The sequence below is a fragment of the Carassius gibelio genome, chromosome A8, assembly GCF_023724105.1.
Source record: "Carassius gibelio isolate Cgi1373 ecotype wild population from Czech Republic chromosome A8, carGib1.2-hapl.c, whole genome shotgun sequence".
Lineage (NCBI taxonomy): Eukaryota > Metazoa > Chordata > Actinopteri > Cypriniformes > Cyprinidae > Carassius > Carassius gibelio.
The window spans coordinates 10,279,704-10,305,049 of NC_068378.1; the positions used below are offsets into that span (position 1 = coordinate 10,279,704).

A 25,346-nucleotide genomic window follows, 5' to 3' on the forward strand; every position below is an offset into this window, starting at 1 on the left:
CACAGGCTGCACACAAAAACAAACCAACAGCACAACTGTCTGGGGATGTATATTATACATAAAACTTTATTTACTTACTATTATTAAAACAAAGGTATATAAAAGATAAGAGAAGCTATAGAAAAAGGCGTTTGGCATCTGAAAGTAAGCCATCCTCATGTTCAGCCAACCTGCTTTCACTGCTATTCTCACACATTTATATTTTGGACTATTTAAAAAGGATTCAAGCAGTGCACGTACCCCACATAAGGCCTGGGCGGGTGAAATGCCTTACTTTCTGTCAGTACATAGCAGAATAACTAAAAAGGAAAACACATTTCTCAATAGGCATAGTTCTAAAATTATATGCCACTATTCAAGACTGTTTTCTTGTCCCAGTAAAACACTCACTCGCATGCTTTTGATGGACCGCCTGGCTTCCTATCAGAGACACACAAACATGCAGACCTGATGAGAAATGTTCCGCCAGGTTGTTTATTTGGCAGTTCGCAACAACTCTACTGCTTTCTCCGATGCACACACACACAAAGTCACACGGGTGCAGTCATAAATACCTGTGACAGATCCTGTGTTCAGAAGTAGTGTGTCGTTGCGCAGAACCAAGCTTGACTAGAAGAAAACCCAATGGCCATCATACATATTCAAACACCCAACAGCCAGAAAGAACTACTCAATTTTCTCCTCACATAATGCACATAAATGTGTGTGTGTGTGTGTGTGTGTGTGTGTGTGTGCGTGTGTGTGCATGTGTGTGTGTGTGTCAACCCATACTGCATAACAGAAAGCAGAAAAAAGTCAAGAAAAATCAAGAGTTCAACTGCAGAAGCAGAAAATATTATAATAAAAAGTAGGTCAAAACCTTCAAATGCTTTTGAGTAAAATGCTAGTGGGTACTAAGGGTGCTTTCTTCCCTTTTAAAGTAAAACAAATAAATATAAATAAATAAATAATATGTTGCTCATAATTGCAACTTTATTTCTTGCAATGTGACTTTACACATCAAAGCTCTTAACGGTTACTTTATTTATAGAAATTGTGAGATTTTATTAAATGTTTGTCAATTGGAATGAGTCCAAACCAATTTCAGATTCCGAAAGTTCTCTTTAAAAACACTTAGAAAAAGCTGTCATCAGGGTGGGACCTTTTAAAAATGTACACTTTTGTACCCAAATTATAAATTTTACTAACTTTTGAAAGGATATCACACCACTGACAGTACTTTTGTACTTTTTTGTACCCTTTTGTACAAAAATTTTCTGTTTATATGAACCATTAACATTGTAATCCATTCACATTGTTGTTGATATGTCAATTTCATGAATTCCAAACAAAAGTTCTTCACATGAGAAAATCTGGCACATATATATATATATATATATATATATATATATATATATATATATATATATATTTATATTTGTCATTCCAATTGACAAACATTTAATAAAATCTCACAATTTCTATAAATAAAGTAACATTTAAGAGAAACATACAGCTTTGATGTTTAAAGTCACATTGCAAGAAATAATGTGTATGAATATGTATGATGGTATATATATATATATATATATATATATATATATATATATATATATATATATATATATATATATATATATATATATATATATATATATATATATATATATATATATACAGTGGGGATCGAAAGTTTGGGCACCCCTTGCAGAATCTGTGAAAATATGAGTAATTTTCAAAAAATAAGAGAGATCATACTAAATGCATGTTATTTTTTATTTAGTACTGTCCTGAGTAAGATATTGTGCATAAAATATTTTAACATTTATTCCACAAGACAAAGAAATTGCTGAAATTATTAAAATAACCCCACTCAAAAGTTTGGGAACCCTTAATACTCTGTGTGGTCACCTGATGATCCTCGGCTGTCTTTCTGTTTTGTGATGGTTGTGCATGAGTCCCTTGTTTGTTCTGAACAGTTCAACTGAGCAGCGTTCTTCAGAAAAATCTTTAAGGTCTTACAGATTCTTCAGTTTTCCAACATCTTTGCATATTTGAACCTTTTCCAGCAGGGACTTTATGATTTTGAGATGCACCTTATCACACTGAGGACATTTGAGGCAATCAAACACAACTATTTAAAAAGGTTCAAACATTCACTGATGCTCCAGAAGGAAACACGATGCATTAAGAGCTGGGGGGTGAAAACTTGTGGAATTTGAAGATCAAGGTAAATTGTACTTAATTTGTGTACCGGGAAACATACAAGTATCTTCTGTTGCTTACGAAGGGCAGAACTAAATGGAAAAAAATTATATTTCAACAAAATAAGACAAATTTGCCCATCTTCATCGTGTTCAAAAGTTTTCACCCCCCAGCTCTTAATGCATCTTGTTTCCTTCTGGAGCATCAGTGAATGTTTGAATCTTTTTAAATAGTTGTGTTTGAGTCCCTCAAATGTCCTCAGTCTGAAAAGATGCATCTCAAAATCATGAAGTCACTGCTGGAAAGGGTTCAAATATGCAAAGATACTTGAAAACTGAAGAATCTGCAGGACCTTAAAGATTTTTCTGAAGAACGCTGCTCAGTTTAACTGTTCAGAACAAACAAGGGACTCATGCACAACCATCACAAAACAGAAAGACCGTCGAGGATCATCAGGTAACAGAACACAGTACTAAGAACCAAGGGTTCCCAAACTTTTGAGTAGGGTTATTTTAATAATTTCAGCAATTTTTTTGTCTTGTGGAATAAATGTTAATATCTTTTATGCACAATATCTTACTCAGGACAGTACTAAATAAAATATAACATGCATATAGTATGATCTCTCTTATTTTTTGAAAATTACTCATATTTTCACAGATTCTGCAAGGGGTGCCCAAACTTTCCATCCCCACTATATATATATATATATGAAAATATGTAAATACTGTAGCTTTTACAGCGAATATGATACATTTTTAGTCAACTATGGTCGCAACTTGTATTTTCTGACATAGTGTTTTCTGAATCTATAGTTACTATCATTCGCAAACACCATTGTGAAGTTCAACATGTGGTTTGAAGCATAGTATATGCTAGTATGACATGTGGATTTAAACAGGTCACACTCTAGAGAAATACAAACAAACTAATGTATAGAGCAATCTACCATTCCATGCATATGCAAATTAGATTTGACCTCTTTTAGATTCTTAAGAGAATAAAAGCATAACTTCTGACGTATGCTTACAGTATGTGTGCTTATTCTAGTACCACAGGGGAACCCCAGAGTAAGAAAACCCGCAAAAGAAATGCAGAGAACAAAAACAACAAAGCAGTCTTTAGATGCCATGTTTGTTCTTTACAGCATTGTACTGATTAATTAGCAGAAGTTATCACTCCACCAACTGCTTGACATCATTATCAACAGTTCCAACCAAGGTGGTTTCAATAGTGACAAAGGTTTTGTGAAATTTGTGGGAGTAGAATATTTAAATGAATTATGCAAGATGATTTAGTAAGGTCTGCGGTAGTCAGTTGACTTGCATTTACACCATTATTTAACATTCCCCGACAAGCGTGACTTAACCCATTTTACACCTGTGTTGTTAGTGGATAATCTACACCTGATTATCCTCGGCTGTGCTTGTTTGCCACTGTACACTAATTTGTGCCGCTCTTTGTGGGATGCGTTGGTCATTATGGAAATGATCTGGCTGCATCTGTGTTTTTTATTATGCACATTGTCAGTAGATCACCCACAAAACTTTCAATACCCATCAGAACATTTATGGGATTGCGCACTAGCTATAATTTGGCTATCTTAGTAAATCTGACTCTATATCAAATCTACAACACCACTTTCAATTCGATCTAAATATTATTCAGATTGAGCTCAATCAGATCAACTGAGTTGATTACATGAGAGCTGTCCAGTCCAATTGAGCCATCAATCTGATTACTAATTAATAATTTGCGTGCATGTAAATGTCATTGAAGTGACATACTACTGTACTACAATCACCATTTTACTCTGAGGTGGAAACAGACTTCCAGATCTGTATTTGTTTATGAGCATTTATTTGAAAGCTTCTCTCCCATGCACAGAAGATGGGGTTTGTATTGTTACCTCTGTGCTCTGTCTTTTCAAGCGGGGCAGCAATTTGGTTAGCTGTGACAATAATAATACATCAAAGCAGAGAATCAATTCCACTACAAAGGCTTTGTGGCCTAAACCTACAACTAAGTGAGACAGCTCCAGCATTGTGTGTGTGGTGCACCTGTGCATGTGGCTTATTTAGTATTCAGTTTGTGCATCTAATGTACTAAATGTATTTTTGGATAGGCAAATGCAGTGGGTTTGCTGTGTGCGTGAGACTATTAAGGCTCTGCTGGTGCATTCAAGAGGAATTTCATTTCACAGGTGAGGGGGGAACTCCGTCTAAAGTGACTGGAGCATGTCCTCGCTCTGGCTTCCCATGGCACCCCTGGGGTGGGCAGTTAAGGGCAACAGAGTGCAACAGGATACAAGCATCTGACACACCACGACTGAGCACTCAGCTGGCAAACAGCCACTATGCAGAGGAAGAGAGAGAGACCCGACTGAAAAAAGGAGATAAAAAGAGCAAAGAAGTGCATCATATAGAAAACGGCAGAGAAATATTAATTGAAGTTAACTGAAGTCATTGATCTGTGAAGTGTAGCATGGAAATGGCAACGCTATTCTTCAAGAACAAGTATAGCCATAGGTGCTTCCTAATGGGAAAAACTCACAATAGCATCCAGAGAGACGAGAAACAAGACAATGTTATGAATCACTGTACTGAATTCAGATTGTTCAATACTGGCTGGAATATTGCTTTAAGAAAACCTCTCCAGTTGGTCTTTATTTAATCACAATATTGCCTATGAGAAACAAATGAGATGTGAAAGCAAGCTACAGGATCAGGAAATAATATGAAGAAAAGAGAAATCAGCTGTACATTTGTGGCCTTTTCCTTTTATGTGTAGTTTACAAAATGCCTACATTTCAGAGAAAGCGTGAAAGACTTGATTTATGTCTCGAATGTGCACAAATGAAAAAAAAAAAAAAATGAAATGCATTTATCGAAGTGGCAGAGATGAGACCGTATTGAGAAGGTAAGAAAAGTGAAAAATAGTGAAATAATCAAAGATAGAAATAGACCAAGAAGAGCACTAGAAAAAAAAAGAAAAAGAACAAAAAACGGAATGAGAGAAAGAAGAGGAGAAAACAGGCTGGAGAGCACTTCTGTGGCCTATTCCCATTGGAGACTTTCAATTTCACCTGGTCTGAGAGCTAAGTATTCAGAAAAAAGTTTGAATGAGGCTGAAAGGGGCACACAGGACAAAGAGGCCGATGTAGGACCCCTGTGTGCCCTTGTCGAATAAAAGAGGGAAGGAAGAGAAAATAATAGCGATAAATGTCAGTGTGATAGAGCACGTTCAGCCTCTAGTTCCTCACCACAAACACTGCTGGCTCAACTATTGTTATAGATGGACAGATTTAGGGAGTCTGCCTCTCTCAAGGGATGGAAGAAGCGGGATGAATTTAGAGAAGGAAGAATGATGCAGTAAACCTTTATTTAATGAGACGGAAATTGCTTTACCAATCAAGCAATGCAGTTTTTTGTGTTTCCTGAGAAAATGGATCAGCGATCCAAGAGTCCGGTAAAAACGTCAAGAATGCACTCAAACCGCAAGGCTTCACATAACTACATTTGTTTGGAACTGGAAATATTTTAAGGCTATGGATATAACCAAAAGAAATACATTACCAATAGATGAACTGACAGGCAGAAGTTTGGGTTCAGTTAGACTTATTAAAAATAATATTTTTATTCAGCAAGTGACAAAAGAACATTTAAAAAATGATTGAATGAGTGTCACATAAAAGCTGTACTTTTTAACTTTTCTGTTTTCTTAAAAAAATAAGCAGCACAACTTTCTGACAACGATAAGAAGTGTTTCTTGAGCAGCAAATCAGCATATTAGAATGCTTTCTGAAGGATCATATGTGACACTGAAAAGACATGGCATAATGGATTCTGAAAATTAAGCTATGCATCACAGGAATAAATCACAATTGTAAAATATATGAAAAAAAAATTAAACAGCTGTATTTGGACAGTATGCATTTTGACTAAATAAATGCAACATTGGTGAGCGTAAAATACTTATTTTTAAAAACGTTATTTTTTTATCTTACAGACTTCAGAAATATTTATAACAAACAAACTTGCTTTACATAAATCAAACTCAACCTTGTGCCTTTCACACAGACAGTAACCCTCACCTTTTTATGTATTCTACTAAGACACGTAAAGTAGAATCTCCAAGTAGCTACTGAATATGTTGGAGAAATGAAATAAAAGGCTTGAATTAATAATAATCAGATTCTGTTAAATGATTCATATATTATGGAACCTTTTCTAGCTGTGCACACTGATTGTGAGTTGAGTACTATTAATTATACTACCATAATGAGCCCAGGGCACAAACCAAAGCCGTCCTCGCATGGGCTTTGGCAGATCACAGTGAGATCACGTTTTCCAGAAACACCCCTCAAGCTCACAAAAACCATTCAGAGACAACCTGATGATCAGATCATTATGCATGTATGCAAGCATGAGCTTCATACACACATCACATATTCAGCAGACACTCACTGAGAGGCTTCTGAGTCAAGTAAAGCAGACAGAATCAAAGCACTTATCTGGATATAAAAGGCCCTTAGTTTGGCATTGTCTGTTGGAATATATTCACTAAACAGCTGCGATAAATGTGCTGAACATTGTAATGTGCTCTTAGAGAAAACTTAGATTTGATTGAAATCTGAAATAAAGACTAAGGTACAATACGATGTGTTCTTTTCTGCAGGTGAAATACTGATCTCACGAAGCATAACAAATCATATAACTGATTTAATAAATAATGGTACAATATGGAAATACCAAATTATGCATACCTCATTTATTACTGTTGATTAAAAGTATAAAAAAATGTGTAGTGCAATGCTAAATATTCATAATACATGCATAAGAGTAGATTAAGCATGGTTTTTAACTGAAACTAAAAACATGAAGTTGATTATTTTTAGCTGAAATAAAAAATTACAATTACTGTGTAAAAAAAACCCTGAAAAAGCCAATTCAAAATATTAATAAATATATATTATGTCATACTTGATGGGGGTGGGTGGTCACTGCTAAGTTCTTTTGAAGTAATTTCATTTCCTTGGTAACAGGGACTTCTCTAATTGGCAGATCTTCTACAGGATTATGGGTAATGTATTACCCATAGCTATTTTTAAGAGATCACACAAACGTGACATCTCCAGAAGAATATATCATCACTTGACAATCTGAAAGCTCCTGGAAAGTCTGTTTTAAAAGATTTATACATTGTGATTAAAAATATATTTCTCTTTGGAGAACACAAATGTGATTTTGGCTTCTGGAACACAACTGCTATGTTCTATTACTTCACTTGGTATAACACAAAGCCTTGAGTTAGTCATACAGGATGGTATGTCCTTTCCAAATCTCTAAAAACACTGCTTTTGCAAGGAAAAGTCTGTCAAAAGCATTATGTATCAGATCTCTCTCTCTCTCTCTCTCTCTCTCTCTCTCTATATATATATATATATATATGTGTGTGTGTGTGTGTGTGTGTGTGTGAAAGGCATTATATTGTGTAATAGAGGGAGAGGGATAGCCAGGAGGAGGCTCCAGACATGTTAAATGGAAGATGGTTAAGTTGTGGTCACATTAGTAGAATTCTGCAGCCATCAAGGTCCGATGTCTTTAGTAAATAGTGTAGTTATGCACGTATGAAGCACAGCTCACACAGAAGTCACTTTCAAACAAAGCAGCAGATCCACATAACCAACTTGAGCCCGTGGGAAAATATTGTGCCCTGATGCATATTTTCAATAAAAAAATAAAAAAAATAAATAAATAAATAATACGATTTTGCCAGCAAGAATATGCCAAACAATGGTAAAGATTTAGCAGCCCTGGGCCCATATGCAAAAATTGTTATTTTAGTTTAAAAATAATAATTTAAAGCATTCTATCGATATATTTATCATGTCTGTAAAGTGCCAAGTAAAGTGCCCTTTACAGTTCAGAATGATCCCATTATCTTTATGAACATATTTGTAAGTTTCCACCGTTATAAAAAAAAAAAAAAAAAGTCTGTTGCATCTGTTTATTTTAGGCAATTCGTGTTGGTTTGAGAAGGCTAAATTAATCAAACTTAATGCTGCTGCAACTTGGTCATTCTTTTAAAAAACAAAAATACTTAAATTTTACTTTTTTTTTTTTTTTACTTTTTATTTAACTTGAATACATATCTAAATTAACCTAATAAAGAAACAAAAAGAAATATAATCACTTTGTCATTAAAACTAGCTGTGTAATGTGAAAGAGAGAAAAAAAAGACACTTCATCCAGTCGGACTTGGGCCGGGAATTCACATAAGCTGTTGGACAAGGCCGGGTCCATGCAGGGCTCTATTCTTACCCTCGTTTCAATTAAGTTCCCCCAGCTAGGTGGGCCCCCAAACTGCCCGGGCCCATATGCACCTGTATACCCTGCTTTCCCAGACACTACACCACTGGTTCACTTGTATCTTTTTTTTTCTGTTGTATTTGTGCTCTAATGCTTGTCATATGTTTCTTTGTTCTGGCGTTTTACTTGCCTTCAACAAGCTTGAGAACTTTTTACTTCATACTATTTACTTCTTACTTACTAATACTCTTAAAACTTAAAAACTAAGTCTTAAGATTCAATCAACTATCAAAAAACACAAAAAACAAAAGCACCCCCTTGAGGAAGACACCTTTGTTTCTCAAACATAGCAGACAACATTTGCCTCTCAATTTCATAAAAGAGAGACAGAAAAGAAAATTACATGATAGCTGAGGGATTACAGTAGAAGTAAATCAAGATGTGGAGCAGAAATAAAGGAAACAGTTGCGTTAAGAAAAAGACAAAGAAAGAGAGAGAGAGAAACAACAGATCGCGTCAAAATTCAACCTCCGTTGGCATGGCAACAGTGTCGAGAGAACATACACAAGGCCTCATTGACTGGGGTCCTCCTGAGCATCAAATCAATGGCTCCAGCACAGATGAGAAAAGAGTGACAAGAACAGAGAGAGAAGAACTAAAAGCAGAATGTGAATAGCAGGGGAAAGTTAACTATCGCCCTGTCAAATAAACCGGAGATTGGGTGGTTTCAGGCCTCTGTTTGAGCGGGCGGCCCATTTCAGGAGGGGATAAACTATGAAGAAAGAACAGTGCAGCTGAACATGTAATTTATCCAGTAATAATAGCCAATTAGATGCTGCATTCTCAGTTACCAGCAAGGTAACCAATCAGACTGAATTTGCCTTGGCAAAGATTTGTCGGGAAGGTTTGTTCATCTGTGTCTTCATCACATTGACAGATTACAGTTCTCTTTATTACAGACAGTAATGATAGTTATAGAAACGGACTAAGATGACCTTGGTGTGTCTTGAAATCATGTGGGAGTGTGCATGTTGTCTCATTGTTAACCCTAAGTCACACACCTCCCATGATTATGGAGCGCTCTGCTAATAAAGAAGGCTAAACAGTTGTGGCAATCTTGTGTGTGACTTTCAGTTCAAAAAGCCTGTGCTATTCACTATACATCGTGTGGTTAGTGAACGATTAGGGAATTAAATGCAAGTGGTGGAATGTTCTGGGTAAGTTTATACACTGAATATTTCATTCAAGTCACTGTTATTCACAGAAGTTACATATTTTTCCTTGAGCAATTAACTTTGTGATATTACTGCATTAAAGCAGGCCTCCAGCAATAAATAAATAAATACATAATAAAGAATGTTCACATTGATGTGGGTGCCAGACCCTCTATACGAGTTAAGGGACCCCCTGTCATGAAAAAATATTATATGAATTTTTTTTTTTTCATTGATTGTCTAATGGCTGTGCATGCATCATTCCACAAATACGTTTAAATTTAGCCCGCAGCATAGTCAGCACTGTGTGAGCATACAGAATGAGTAGGTGAGCAAGAAAACAGTACACCTGAATAACAGAATAATCATGAGGTTTTGTTTTTTCTGGGCTGAAATCAATGAACTTCAATCAAGGCTTAAGTCACCGTGTAGGCAAAAAAACAGTGGCTTAAAAGTAAGCCGACGTTCTCAGAGAACAAACTGAAAGGCCAGAAGTCATTAATTTTCATTAAGAATTGTCAATTTGTGGTGTCATGAGCGACTGAGACTGAAACAGTGTTGAGTTTAATTTTATGTGAATGTATATTTATTTGATTCAGAGACTACCAATAGAAACAAAAGCTCCTGAAACAGGATATAGTGATCAAAAAACAACACAGTTACTGAATGGCTCGTTATGAATGTGTAAAAAAAGATGAAGATTGTATTATATACAATGTTTGTACAACTGACAAACAATCTCATAGTTCTTCTCCATATTATTCACATTGTAGTTCATAATTATAGGACATACGTTCCATATTTCTCATATTGCTCTGAATTCATCTCATAGCAATCTTATAATATTAACTCAAATCAATTCAATTTATTTTGTTATTTTGGTAAGCAGCAGTGCAATAAATGAGATAATATTCTATCAGTCAGCTACTGTCGCCTGATCTTATTATCCCAAATATTGCATTGCAGTATGGATAAGTCTCCAGACATTAACCTCACATAAGCAGATGTTTAAATGCAGCACAATAATCCTTCTATAATCTGTGTGATAACCAGAATGACAAGCTGACATGTAAACCCCTCAATTAGAAAAAAAAATATGCAATTCATCTTAATCCAAATGAAATTGGCATCGGATAGAGAAATTATTAAACAATTTTAAATAGAATAATTAGTAAATATTTAATACATTTATACTAGTGGTGGGCATAGATTAATTTTTTAAAACCAAATAATAGCATTGGATAGTCTTCAATGTAAAAATGAAATATACATTTATTCAGACACCTTCAACATTTCTCACATTATTACAGTTTTGCTATATATATCAAAAATTATATCTGGTGTCTGAATAATTTTTGGTTTGACTGTTAAAACTACAAAGATATTCAGTCAAGAGCAGTGAGTGATTTTCATTTTCATTTTCTTGGATTAACATACAGCAGCCAGCAGCTAAATTAGACGCGGTCACTTTAAGAGACCATGAATGCATCCAATATAATACACATCCCATTTTTTTCCTCAACTGTTTACTTTCACTTAAGAAATAACTGACAGTTTTTTCGAGCATAATTTCCAAGGTAGATATTTTGACATCTTTTGTATGTATTTGTCGGCACAAGAGCAAAAATAACCAAATTTGATGTTCAAGTGTTTTGAGACGCCTTTCTCTGTGTTAGCCCTGAACACCAGAACACCGCGAGTACTGAATTTGGCTTTTCCACATCTTTTTGTTTGTTCAAACTGCAATTTGTATTTGTTCGTTCAGGAGAACTTTGCAGAAGAGAGCTCAGTTCAGTGTTGCTGTCCGTGATACGCAGCTCTCTCTCTCTCTCCACACCGAACACAGCGTGCGAGTAACCAGCTAACGTTACTCTGCTCAGCTTCTCCACGTCTTGTGTTTGGATGCTTTAATGTTTAAAACGACAAGCGGTAAGGCTTAAAGATGTGAAAAAGATAAGCTTTTGTGACGACGCGCAGCAGTGGCCCGTCAACTGTCCTGAGCATCTTTTGCTTTCATTAGTTTCAATTCAGCATGGCATGGATGTGATCAGTTTGTGGCTCTGCTAAGGTGGTCTGGAAGCCCAGGTTTCTTTGACAGTGGCCTTCAGCTCATCTGCATTTTTTGGTCTCTTTCTTCTCATTTTCTTCTTGACAATACCCATAGATTCTCTATGTGGTTCAGGTCTGTTGAGTTTGCAAAAAGGACTTTGGACCAATGGAAACAGCACAGTTCTTCTCCTTAGCCCAGGGAAGATGCCTCTGACATTGACTATGGTACAGGAGTGGCTAAACAAGAGGAAAAGAACAATTGTAGCCAAATTTCTTGACACGTCTCTGTGTGGTGGCTCTTGATGCCTTGAATATAAGAACCAAAAGACTTAAACTTCAGTCTGTATGCACTGAATTTATTTAACAAACAAGTTTCACAATTTGAGTTCAATTACTGAAATAAATTAACTTTTCCACAACATTCTAAGCCACCTCTAAGTGTACCATTATAGCATCATAAAAATATACTGCCTTTTTTGATCAATTGAATGTTTTCTTACTAAATAAAACTATTATTTTATGATCTTACAAACTTATGAATGATAGTGTAAATTTATTTGAGAAGCAAACTGCCATAAGATATTAATTCTTGTTTACGAATTAAGTTTTGATATCAAGTTTTAAAAAATAATAATATTTTAGCTTTTTTTTTATCCATTGGCACTTTTGTTGTTCTTGTTCTCATAAGCATAAATTCACTACATTTTGATATATATATATATATATATATATATATATATATATATATATATATATATATATATATATATATATATATATATATATATATATATATATATGTGTGTGTGTGTGTGTGTGGGTGGGTGTGTGGGTGTGTGTGTGTGTGTGTGTGTATATATTACATAAAAACATTATTATGTCTTGATTTAAGAATGGTTAGATGTTTGTATTTGAAAAAAATACAAACATTCTTTGTGTAACAAAATATAAATTTTAGCTCTTTTGTACATAAAAACGAAAATGGTTACACTTTACAATAAAGCTAATTAGTTAACTACTTTAGTTCCCTTTCGTGAGGGAACTCCATGCTGCGTCCTCTGGAGGGCACTAGGGGAACGCTGTCAGCGTGACCAGTGTCTGAAGCATGAATGAAAAATTGACAATGAACTTGACATTGGCAGGCGGAAGCCTATGACGTAAGCAAATGAGCGACTGCGGGCAAAAAAGAGCACCTGTACAATACGTCATCCTCTTTTTTTGTCTTCAAGCCTGTACAAAGCACATATAGTTTGACTCACAAGAGAGAAGGACACTGGATGTACTCAATGTTGCATTCTTGGAACTCTAAACATTCTCTAAACATTTGCTTGCTAACATTAGTAAATGCACTGTGAATTAACATGAATTAACAATAAACGACTGTATTTTCATGGACTAACATTAACTACTGGAACCTTAATGTAAAGTGTTACCACTAATATGTTTACCCTTTTTAATTGAATCTAAAGACATTATAAAAAGAAGAAGATTATTAACTATATGTGAGTTCATTAAATCATGGACAAACAAACAGCGTCTCCACAACTCTCTGTGGCGATAACCGCTGTTCATGCTCCAGCTTGTAACCGAATCAATGCAACAGGCTACTGAGAGGACACAAGGGATGATTCAAATAAAGTATTAACAAGTCTGAAAGCCCAATGAACAGCAAGACCTGAGATTAGACAAGCTGATTCAGTCTTGTTTACAAGCTTGTAGTAATCACACATGAGGCCTGTAAAGCTGCCAGTTTGTTCAAGCTCAGTGTGAACAACAGACACCTAAACACTGCTGAAAATACCCGAGGGACAACTAGAGCAGGCTAGTTAGATCACTTAGTTTAGTTTTAGCACTAGTTTACAATCAGTGCTTCATTATAGTGTCACTCTTCCTATAGCGTTTTCATTCTTTGGTCTCCCTCAAAAGCCCTTGGTCTGTGAAGGTTAGTGTGTGCGAAGCACTTTTACTTTCTCCTGCTTTGTACGCTAATGAGTTTCCCTTCAAATTACTACTGATTTAATTATACACACACATAGGGTTGTTTGTCAGCTGTAAGAAGAACATCTTCTGACATTTTCAATCAAATAAACACACACAGCAACTATTAGTATGTAAAGAAGGGTAAATGCATCTTTTTTTTTTTTTTTTTTGACTGATCGAGCTCAGAAAGAGAATAGAAAAGACTTTGATGTTTTAAGATATGCAGATATGCGCTCAGACACACACAGAGGAACAACCGAAGATATTCGCACAAGTTGTACCCGGGAGGCTTGCCACAGAAATGAGACATTGATTTGTAATTGGAGGCATTCGGTCATGAAATCTTTGGACTAATTAAAGAAAGTGAACTTGGTGACAGACATTTACATATTCTTCCTGCGAGGTAGCCTGCTCCATTAGCGGGCATTAATCACAATCTGCATCCGCTCAAAATCAACAGAGTCTAAATACATCAGTATTACAGAAAAAGTAATAGGATATTTGTGAGGGATGTGTGTGTGTGTTTGGTTCTTTGGGTGCGGACATGGTGAAGACATTTTTTAGAGCAACCTTAGTATAATGGGCAGCAAACGATAAGATTGAGAGAAGAATAGGTTTATAAATATATTCAGTTATTATTTTTAAATATGGTAGTCGCATCTGCATAAGAAATACAAATATTGTGGAAATGTAGAATACAGTAATGCAATGCAATGCATTTGGTGTCGCTTTTTAAAAGTATTTTTGGGAACAGAAAAGGTTCCCTTAATTTACACCACTGTGTACATGCTTCACTCAAAAATGAAAATGAAGTTCTCATTTACTCACACTTGTGTTGTTTTAATACCAAATGTCTATGTCATTCTTTCTTTGTCAGAGCACAAAATGAAAATGAAATGGCAGTGAATAGTTAGCATCAAAAAAGGTTGCAAAAGTATCCCAGAATTGTCCCAATTGACACGTGTCATATACATCCAGGTGTTTTTGTTGGTATAGGACAGGGTTTGTTGAAAAATAAACTGAAAATGAATGTATTACTTAATGAAAAACCTGACTTTGACCATCATTTTCATTTCTGGGTGAGCTAATATTTTAAGGAGACAATATAGTTGTAAAGAAAATGTTTCTCTCAAACATCTAAGGAGACAGAAAGGTTACTTTAATTGAAGAATAACAGTTATTTTAAAACAAATGACTTACCACTGCATGCTACTAATGATGCATAATGAAAAAAGTCCCTCATTTGAAAGCATGAGCACATATTGTGGTTTATTTACTATGGACCAGAAAGTTCCAAAATTCATGGGAATCCAAACAACATATTAGACAAAGAACTTCCACCCCATCTTCATTATTACTGATCCACTTTTTCAATCAAATATGTTTAAAACACCTGCGTGTGTGTTTGTTTGTGCCTGCTGTGAGCTGTATTATCAGTGTGGCATCGAAATGAACTGCTGATTAAAATGGACCCAGCATGATGCAGGTACGCTTGCATGCATAGTAGTCTGCGGTCTCTCCGTGTGTGTGTGTGTGTGTGTGTGTGTGTGTTTGCATATCTGCATGTGTTGCTTTCGCTGCTCATTTCTGATCATATTTCCCTCCAGGGTTTCTTATGCCACGCATTCAAAAGAAGACAAAGGCAATTTACTTTATCTGGGACCTGTGGATATAGCAATCTCATTGAAGACAGGCACAGCCCTGAAAATGGGAAGCCGTTACAGGGGAGCAACAGGTGGTTCAGAGCTGGAGGAGAATGAAGAGAGAAAGAAAGAGAAAGATAGAGAGCAGTAAAGTTAGGGAGAGGAAAGCAAAAGTAAGATAGGTCCTAGAAATGGCTTCCCTCGGTACTGGCTTTGTCAGATACAATTTACATCAGCTCTGCTGCAGTTCAGGTGCGGCTGTTCTCCTGGAGAAATGGACTAGAATGTGGAGAGCCTGTTAAGAGTGTGGTGGCGGTGTGTGTGTGTGTGCACGCATTCTCACAGTTCTGATGGCCAATTCTGCCTGTTGAAGTGTGAACTATTATGTTGTTGTTGTGTGAAGTGTCAACAGTCCTCGAAAACAGGGCTCTAAAACCTTTTTGACATGAAGTGACATTTTTGATCTTTCTTGTTCACTTTGCCATATCAAACCAATTTCTCCTTTTCATTTATATACTACCGTTCAAAAGATTGGGAGTTGGTGAGAGTTGGGAGTTGGTTTTTTTGTTTGTTTGCATGTTTTAATAGAAATTGACAATTTTATTCAACAACGATTCATTGATTAAACTGATCAAAAGTGACAGTGATTTACAAAGCTGAAGTAGCACATCAAACAAAACTTATAAAAATAATAAATGCTGAATGATTTCTGAAGGATTGTGTGACACTGACATGGTGTAATGATCACAGAAAAAAAAAATACATTTGAAAATATATTCAGACAGAAAACCACTATTTTAAATTGTAATATTTACATTTCACAATTGTACCGTTTTTATTTTTGACTAAATAAATGCAAACCTTTTATTACAAACTTAATAATAACGTATATACAATCTAATACAATATACAGTATATCTAATATACATAAGATGCCCTCAAGGTCACATTCATAAATACATGATCTTAGAATACTATTAGCAAGACTCAAGCAATATATATATATATATATATATATATATTTATATATATATATATATATATATATGTACAGTACAGACCAAAAGTTTGGACAAACCTTCTCATTCAAAGGGTTTTCTTTATTTTCGTGACTATGAAAATTGTAGATTTTTCGTAAATTATAACAATATCTCAAAGACACTAAAATAACCCAGATTATAACTGTGAACCAATCTCACAGCCTTGATCATGAATGATACAACTACCTAAAGAAGATGACAGCTCCACTCTTTGTCCTGTGGCTGCTTCTGGTTTATATGGCCATCCCATGTGCTCTTTTCATTTGACTGTAATGCAGCGTGATTGCTGTAATCATGCCCTGTGGCGCTCTTCGGCAGCTCTGAAATAGGCCAGCATGCCATCACAGGTCTGTGTCTCTTGACCGTCCGCTGTGAATTATCTGAACATTACAGCACTAATAACCACGGAGAGCTGATGGAGACAGATGAGAAGCCGAGTCAGTTGATGAAAATAGTTTCATTTCACGATTGGAGCTGGGAGCTTAATGAAACAAGACGTCTCCTCCGCAACTTATTGAAGGGGTCTCGCAATGTTTTACTTATTTATTTTCATTATTTTTCTTTTATTATGTTCCCTGAGGTGTAATTATAATAATACAAAAGTTTTGGGGATGAAAAACACACAAATTTGAGTGATTTATGACCTTTTTCCACCCTGTTTCTTATTCTCTGACTGGAAAAGTTGATTTTGGGGTGTTTTCCTTTTAAGAGGCCAGTTTAACCTCCATATTTTATGATTGACTAGCATCCATTACCATTATTACCACCATTACTGTACTCAAAAAAATAGGTTTTACGTGACATAAGTTGCTTAAAGTTTGCAACGTCATTGTTGGGTCAGTTGTCCTGATCTTTGAGCAAAAGTATTTTGGCAAAGCATCATCCTGGGATTCGTTCTCAAAACAGTCAATGGTGAAATGTACTGAACACATGCATAAATTAGTATTGAGGTGACTGGGACGTTCGCTTAAAATAACCTGAATACATTTTTCTCTGAGGTTGGGATCCTTCAGCAATGTCTACAAACATGTTGTTTTTCCCCAGCCAGGAACGGCACGTCGTCTGCCTGCCATCACAATATCTTATTGTCGACTGAACACCTGTGGGCATGACAGAAATGCGATGATACAAAAATAGACATAGTTGTCTTATGCAAAAGACTGCGCCCAAGTGATGTCACCTTGTCCCTCTGATTCAAAACAGGCCTTTTACTGAGGGTTATTACATAAATGCTTTTGTTTTATTATTGATGATGAGGACATTTTAAGTTATGAAACTTGCAGGATGTAGTTTACAATGACCACTTCTTTGTCAAAATATCAAGGGAAATTTGGTTTCTCATATCATGACCCCTTAAATTCGTCTTAGGGACACAGAGTAAAATAACTGACCTGACATTTTATGCATGTGTGACGTCTTGTAGTTTTCTTACATATTAATATAACTCATAAAGGACCTTCTGTCTTGTATTTGTGCCCCAGTCTGTTTTTCTTGCAAAAAAACAAAAACAAAAAAACACTCCAACATGGAAACTTTTACACGGAACAACTCGTGTATCAAGTTCTTTGTCGATATGAAAGAAATTACAAAAAGAATCATAAATGGATAGTTCACCAAAATAAAAAGAAAGAAAGAAAGAAATCTTGTCATGATTCAATTAGTCTTATGTTATTCCCACATGACTTTTTCCTTTAGTCAAAATGGCAAAAAAGCCCCATTAGAGAAGTTCATCTGACTTGTGTGATATAGTCAAAGTAAGTGAGGTGAGCAGACCTCAGAATACAATGGACCGTTCTTTGGAACATTAAGTCAGTCATTTCACTTGATTAACTTGACATTGTCTGTGGCAGATTCACTGTGGCAGTGTTACCTTAAAATGCCTGCTTGAATGCAAAAAAAAAACAAACAAACCAAAAAACACCTGTCTGTTCAGTGCACTGGGAAAAAGAGAGAACAGTTATTTGTATAAACTCACAAAACTTTGTGTTCCCTCAGAAAACTTTTAGTTTCTTTTATAAAAAGTTTTGTAGTCTCCTGCACAACTTTTGTGGTGAAATAACATGAGGTAGGAAGACAAACTGTGATTATATACAAATAAAAAATACAAGATTAAAATGTTGTTTAAAAAAGTGAAACCTCTACATTTTCAAAATGTCTGTGTTTAATTAAAATAAAGGAGTAAAAATACAGACCTCTAAAAATTTTCATGCTTGGGATTGTTAGATGTCAAGAGCTTTTTCTGCAACATTTTCTGCATAGTGTTTTACTTTATCTTCACAACCTGGCAACCATTCAGACACACACACACACACACACACACACACTACACTGCACTGCAGAAAAATAATTGAAAACATTGTTAAACGTAAGCTGGAGTTTAACAATCTCATTTGAGATACATTATATATAAATATGGAAAAAATAAGATAAAAAAAATAAGAATAAATAAAATACTTATAAAATAAAATAAAATGTGCAGGATAATATGCTGTAGACAAATATTAATATGACATCTATTCAAATATGTTATGTATTCTTGTGGGACGTATCTTATGTCCGACAATCCTGATTCATGTATAAGGTGTTTACACCATCTCTGAGCTTCAAAAGCCTGTGTAAATCCAGCATTTTGTGCCACACATGCTGCTTCTGATTCAGCTTGACCAAAGTCAAACTCTGTCTTCAGTACGTGTGCATGAGGCTTCATGTGTCTGCAGGATGCCCCTGGCAATCTGCACTGCTAAAAGAGATAGTGAACTCTTGTTCATAACTCCAAATTGCTCTGACCTTCCTCGAACAAACAAAAGCTGCCAGAGCAACAGACAGATTCAACAAATGTACATGGCATGCTACACCCTGTAGAGCAGCAAAAACGGCTGACTATACACAAACACACCACCACATCCCTTCTTTCTTCCTTTTCCTCCTGTCACCCATTCCTTTTGTCTCTGTATACGTGAAGCAATCTCGTTTCTTCCCACTATTTCTATCTCTGTCTTTGTCTGCCTGACAGTAGCCCTTATTCTCCAGTAACACCTTTCATAAATGGCAGGGTGAAAGGTGCCCACCGAAGGTAATAGCACGCCTAATCAAATTTCCCCCACTGAGAAAAGAACATGAGAATGTAATAAAGAAATAGAGGTGGAAGCGGATCAACCTGCTCCATCATCCATCCACACCAGGACCACTGACGTCCCTCCGTCAGTGATGAAGAGAATGAAAAAATGCAAGAAATATTGAAGAAAGCAGAAACTAGATGACAGGTTCGGCATGGTGATGGAAACGATCCAACACTGGAGTAATGAGAAAGAGAAGTGAGGAAAACTGAATGGGAGAATAACAACAGGGCAAATTCACTATAAATGAATTGTCTCAGCTGATAGCATCATTTACTTGGAAATGCTGTCTGTGTCGGTTTAGAGCACGATTCACTAAAGGAAATGATACAAAAATGATCACAATGGAGTTTGCACATCGTAAATCCCAATTTTGTAAGTGGGAATGGAGTTTTAGGTTAATGTATCATATTTCATACATTACGCTTTTATGGTAATTTACTGACCATAACATACAAAACATTTATATATATATATATATATATATATATATATATATATATATATATATATATATATATAAACATATACATTTACATTGTGAACAAAATCAATAGATTAAAATTCATATCAGAACATTAAAAAAAATTTCTGAAGTATTATGTGACACTGAATACTGGAATAATTCAGATTTGCATTTATATACATTTTAAATTACATTAACAAATAAATGTAGTAAATTACATTTGAAAATATATTAAATTATAAAAAGGTTCTTTTAAATTGTAATAATATATCTCAATGGAATTATATGGCTAATGATTGCTTAGCTACAGTGTGCATCTGGATAAACATTGCCAGTTAATGCTCTTCTCCATCATTTGATTTTCATTTGATTGATTACTGTCGCAGTGATCAATAGAAACTCTCTTTTAAATGTGTTTGCGCTGAAAAGGCAATGACTTGATTTAAATACCCACAGTGCAGCACTACACCAGTGCAAAGAGCATCTGGTTAAACTGCATTGTGGGTGGTTAATGAATAAGACACAGGTGTAGCAACTGTTTAGAAAATTAGCCGCTGGATATCTATAAAATGTGTTGGAATTAAACAGAGAATAAAAGAGTAGAAAGAAACATAAGAAACCGGCAGAGGGAATAGCTCAAGCAATAAGAGAAAGTGAAAAAGGAGCCAGATGAAAGAGGGAAATGGATCATACACAGTAAGGTCAGTGGTGCTCCTTTTGTCTTAAAGGATGCCTGAGCCAGCTGGAGAGATTAGAGCTCTGGATGTCCCAAAAGACCTACACTGTAAAAAATTTCTGTAAATTTACAGCATATTAACAGCGTAAATATACAGTACTGAACTGTTTTCTAAAATTACGGTGTCTTACCGTAAATGCACACGTGATTGGTGGGAGAGGGGGAACCAAAGGCTAGCTGAGGCATGGAGGAGCATGGTTTCAGTCAAAGTTTTATGGATTTCATCTCAAGTTGAGGCTCATTTACAGGTAAGCAGATCAAAGTCTGAATACATTTTTATCTTAAACTGCAGCGTTTTTTTTAATGTGGGCACAATATTTTAATTTACCTTTGACAAATCTTGCCAAGACAGTGAACTAGCATCTATGCAATTTTTACAAATTTCTCCTGAAAGTTAAGTGTGTATGTGTGTTTGTGAAGGATTTGCATTGTTTTTTTTTTCTTTCCTGGTGTAAAATCCTGTAAAAAAAAAAAACCTTGTAAATAGTTAAATATAAAATACTTGCGTTCGCTGATTATTTCATTGGATATGAATTGAACATATTCGGCAACGGTAGAAGATGAGCACGTGATCGGTGGGGGAGGGGAGCAACGGTTAGCGTCTGATACCAGAGAAAAGCATCATCAGTCTCAGTGAATAAAACGGATATTATCTCAAATATAATCTCGATTACAGATTGCAGATAACGAGGATATGAAGTAAGTGCGTTTTCCTGATTTTCTGAAACACTTACTTACACAATTATATTTACATTTTACATTGGCGAAAACCAGTGCAGTTTAAAATGGAGGATTTGTTTTATTTGCATTAATGTTGCTAAGTTAGGTGCGTATAAAGTTGGTAACTTATATACTATCCTTATATATTGGGAAATCGAAAATAGGCCTGTAAACTTAATTTACTTAGGAAGCATAAACTCATCGCCTTTTGCATGAGCACTTGACTGGATAGATGGAAAGAGTAGCGTTTTAACGTTATGGTGAGAAACGTTTGTTTTTTTCGGAGTGACACATTAGTCTTTCAATATAAGTCGTATCTAAAACTAGTTAGAGTGTAATAATCTAAATATATTCTAACTTATTGTTAATAAAGTAGGCTTTGTATGTGAGCACATTTTAATTTTAATTTTGCACTGGATTTATTGGCACAAATCTCTAACGTTATATCACAGAGGAAACGTTACTTCATTCACTTACATTCTAACTTGTTCCTCAGCCTCAAATACAGTTTTGTGTGTGTGAGAGAGTGTGTGTGTGTGTGTGTGTGTGTGTGAGAGAGAGAGAGAGAGTGTGTGTGTGTGTGTGTGTGTGAGAGAGAGAGAGAGAGAGAGAGAGAGTGTGTGTGTGTGTGTGTGTGAGAGAGAGTGTGTGTGTGTGTGTGTGTGTGTGTGAGAGAGAGAGAGAGAGAGAGAGTGTGTGTGTGTGTGAGAGAGAGAAAGAGAGAGTGTGTGTGTGTGTGTGAGAGAGAGAGAGAGAGAGAGAGGGAGTGTGTGTGTGAGAGAGAGGAAGAGGAGAGAGCAGTAGACAGAATATTTTTAAGTGTTTTTAATGAAATGTTGGAGGATGTCCCAGGATGAGAACAAAGATATGGTTCTAAAGTTAATGTCCCACTTCCAGGAACATGAAGATGGACTGTGTATTGTGTGTTCTCTACAGGTTGCAGCATCTGCATCTGAGGTTGAGAAGACACTCAATCTACCTGCCAATCCTCATCTGATTTTGCTGGGTTAGTGTGTCATTGCACATGATGAAGAAGAAACATTTACTGATGGCTGAGATATAAAATTGTTAACCTTGCTGTTGTGCACAATTGTTAAAATTGCTTCTTTTTTTTTTGTGAGTGTCCAGTCAACATTTTTGACTGCAGTTGCAACAGTGTTTGCTGTGTACTACATCTTCAACCTGCAGTATCAAGAGGCGGCTTGTTGCACGTTAGAATTTTTTCAAAGGTAAGTGTTTTCCTTTTTGAGTATGTTTTTATCACTCTCTTAGAATCTGTGGTAACACTTTATAATAAGTATACAGTAGTAAAGTAATAAATTATTTGCAAACTAGTTACCTCAACCTTTCTCCTGTGTTCTACTTGTGTTCTTCCATTTCAGTTTTTTCAGTTCATCATCTGAAACACTGTCAAATGTGGTTTTATTCGCATGCCAGACACGGAGAAAATAGGAGAAAGGCAATGTAGATCCACATTAAATCCAAACGAGTCAGAATATATATATAGATCGTTTGCAAATGATTTATAAGTGCTTTATTACTTTATACTTATTATAAAGTTTTACAAAATTCATCTAAATTCTAAACCAAATTAATTAATCAGAATTTGGAAAAATGGTTATTATACACTTCGGTAATGTGTAATGCAACTTTCCTTAGATGATTCTATGGAATAAACCCAGAAAGAGGCTCAAAGACCTGCCGAGGCAAGGTAGTCTCCAAGAAGATGGGGAAGGTGGTGAATAAGAAGTCCACTACAGTCAATCCAAAGGTTGCCACTCTACAAAAAAATCGAATGGACTTCAAATGGGACTTCATCTAGGCAAGTGAAGTTACACATACATTTTCATTAAATACAGTTCTTAATACAACTTATTTCACCGTTTAAACACATAAAATGTTTCTCACATTTAAATTTGTTTAACAAAAAAAAAATCAACATTTAAAAGTAGTCAGTTGAAAAAGACTGGTGTGACTCATTTTGGTTACTAACGTTGCGTCCCTGTAGTTTGCATTGAATAAAATAAAATAATTTACAGCAAAGAAACGGTTTTATAAATAAAATCCACAAACCTATATTTGACCCCAAAAAAAGTCGTCAGTGGCACTGAGAACTACCCTGAAGAGGATACAGTCCGCACTCATTACAACCCCTATGTTGTTGCGACTGTTCAGTCCCAGGTTACACAAAAACTATCCAAACACACAAAAAAATTTTGAGGTTGAAATAATATAATGATTTTATTAAAACCATGAATTTTTTTTTTTTTTGAGTACATGCACACTATTAATCAGTTTAGTTGGTCCACTAATGTTGCTCAAATGCACCGTTACCTCTCTGTCCTCTAACCGGTCACCCCACTTTATTCCGGGACCTAGCAATTTACAAATTAAGTACTGGTCATACTAATAGTGTGGAAACAATGAGAAAAAAAAGAGAAAAGAAGCATTTTCCATTTCTATGAATTATAAAAAATTGTATGCAAGCGCTCAACTCTGAAAAAAATTAAATAAGATTTACTTTGCGAAAAGTAAAGAATTTGCACAAATATATTTTAAAAGGGGGGTGAAATGCTATTTCATGCATACTGAGTTTTTTACACTGTTAAAAAGTTGGAGTCCCATGCTAAACATGGACAAAGTTTCAAAAATTAAGTTGTACGTTTGAAGGAGTATTTTTGTTCCCAAAATACTACTTCCGGTTTGTCACAAGTTTCGGAAAGTTTTTTTCAAGTATGACTCTGTGTGACGTTAGATGGAGCGGAATTTCCTTATATGTGTCCTAAGGCACTTCTGCCGGAAGAGCGCGCGCTCCCGTATAGCGAGGCTGAGCACAGACATTTCACTGATCAGAGCGATTCACTGATCAGAGCGAGAGCGTCGCGAAAAGTCACAAAAGAAGTGTGTTTTTGGTTGCCAGGGCAAGACAACCATGCACAGATTACCAAAAAAAAAAACCAGCATTAAGGGACCAGTGGATGGAGTTTATTTTTACAGAGCATCAACGGAGTTGTTTTGTTTGTTCCCTGCATTTCGAAGATGCTTGTTTTACAAACAAGGCATAGTTTGACGACGGATTTGCGTATCGTTTATTTCTTAAGGATGATGCAATCCCAACGAAAAAGGGTCACGATCGTGTGTTGGAACCGCAGGCGGTGAGTAAAACTGCTTTAAATATCTCTGCCTCCTTGTTAGTGCGTCCCCTCCCATGCCGAAGACCCGGGTTCAAGCCCCGCTTGGAGCGAGTCGTTGCTGCTGCTGCTTTCGTTCAGTTTCAGCCTCTGGATCTGATTCTGGATCATAAATAAACGGCTGAATCTGACTGTAAGCCATGGTTTGTTTTGGATGATGGTTTTTCCCTCACGGTAATGTCACAGTTTCCACATGCTCTCAACACAAAAGCCTACTGGCTCTCGTGATTCTTTAGCTCCGCCCACACATCACGCCTCCAGCGGCTCGTGTTTTTCTGGGAATAATCGGTACAGACTATCTTTCTATTATGAATATAATAAAACTAAAGACGTTTTGCAGTTATGAAGGATGCAGTACTACTCTATAGGTACTCAAGGTTAACAGGATATTGAGTGAAAACGAGCATTTCACCCCCCCTTTAAGTAAATTTGACTGCTCTAATATAAAGTGCCACTCACCTGTAATTCTCAGGTAAAATCTACTTAATATTTAACTTAACACTCATGAAGAAATTAAGTAAATATGTTTTATAATTTTTTTTGTTTTAACTTTTTCAAATTACATCTTAATGGTTAAAATACATTTTAGAAATCAAATAGCATGTCCGATTAACTGAAATCCAAATTCCATTTTTATTCCTGTTACAATTAAAACATGGAATAACAATTGTGTAATTATTCCTTAAACATCATTTT

General features: G+C 35.6%; 1 protein-coding gene and 1 long non-coding RNA gene across 2 annotated transcripts in view; one reads left to right on the forward strand and one right to left on the reverse strand.

Annotated features, from left to right (window-relative positions):
- The window catches only part of LOC128018116 (transmembrane protein 132C-like), a 193,961-nt gene that overhangs the window by 68,838 nt on the left and 99,777 nt on the right, over nt 1-25,346 (reverse strand). The gene's annotated exons all lie outside the window — the stretch shown is intronic.
- On the forward strand, nt 20,782-23,276 carry LOC128018400 (uncharacterized). Its single transcript, XR_008184867.1, has 3 exons — nt 20,782-21,438; nt 22,396-22,688; nt 23,119-23,276. It is a non-coding gene; the product is annotated as an uncharacterized LOC128018400 (long non-coding RNA).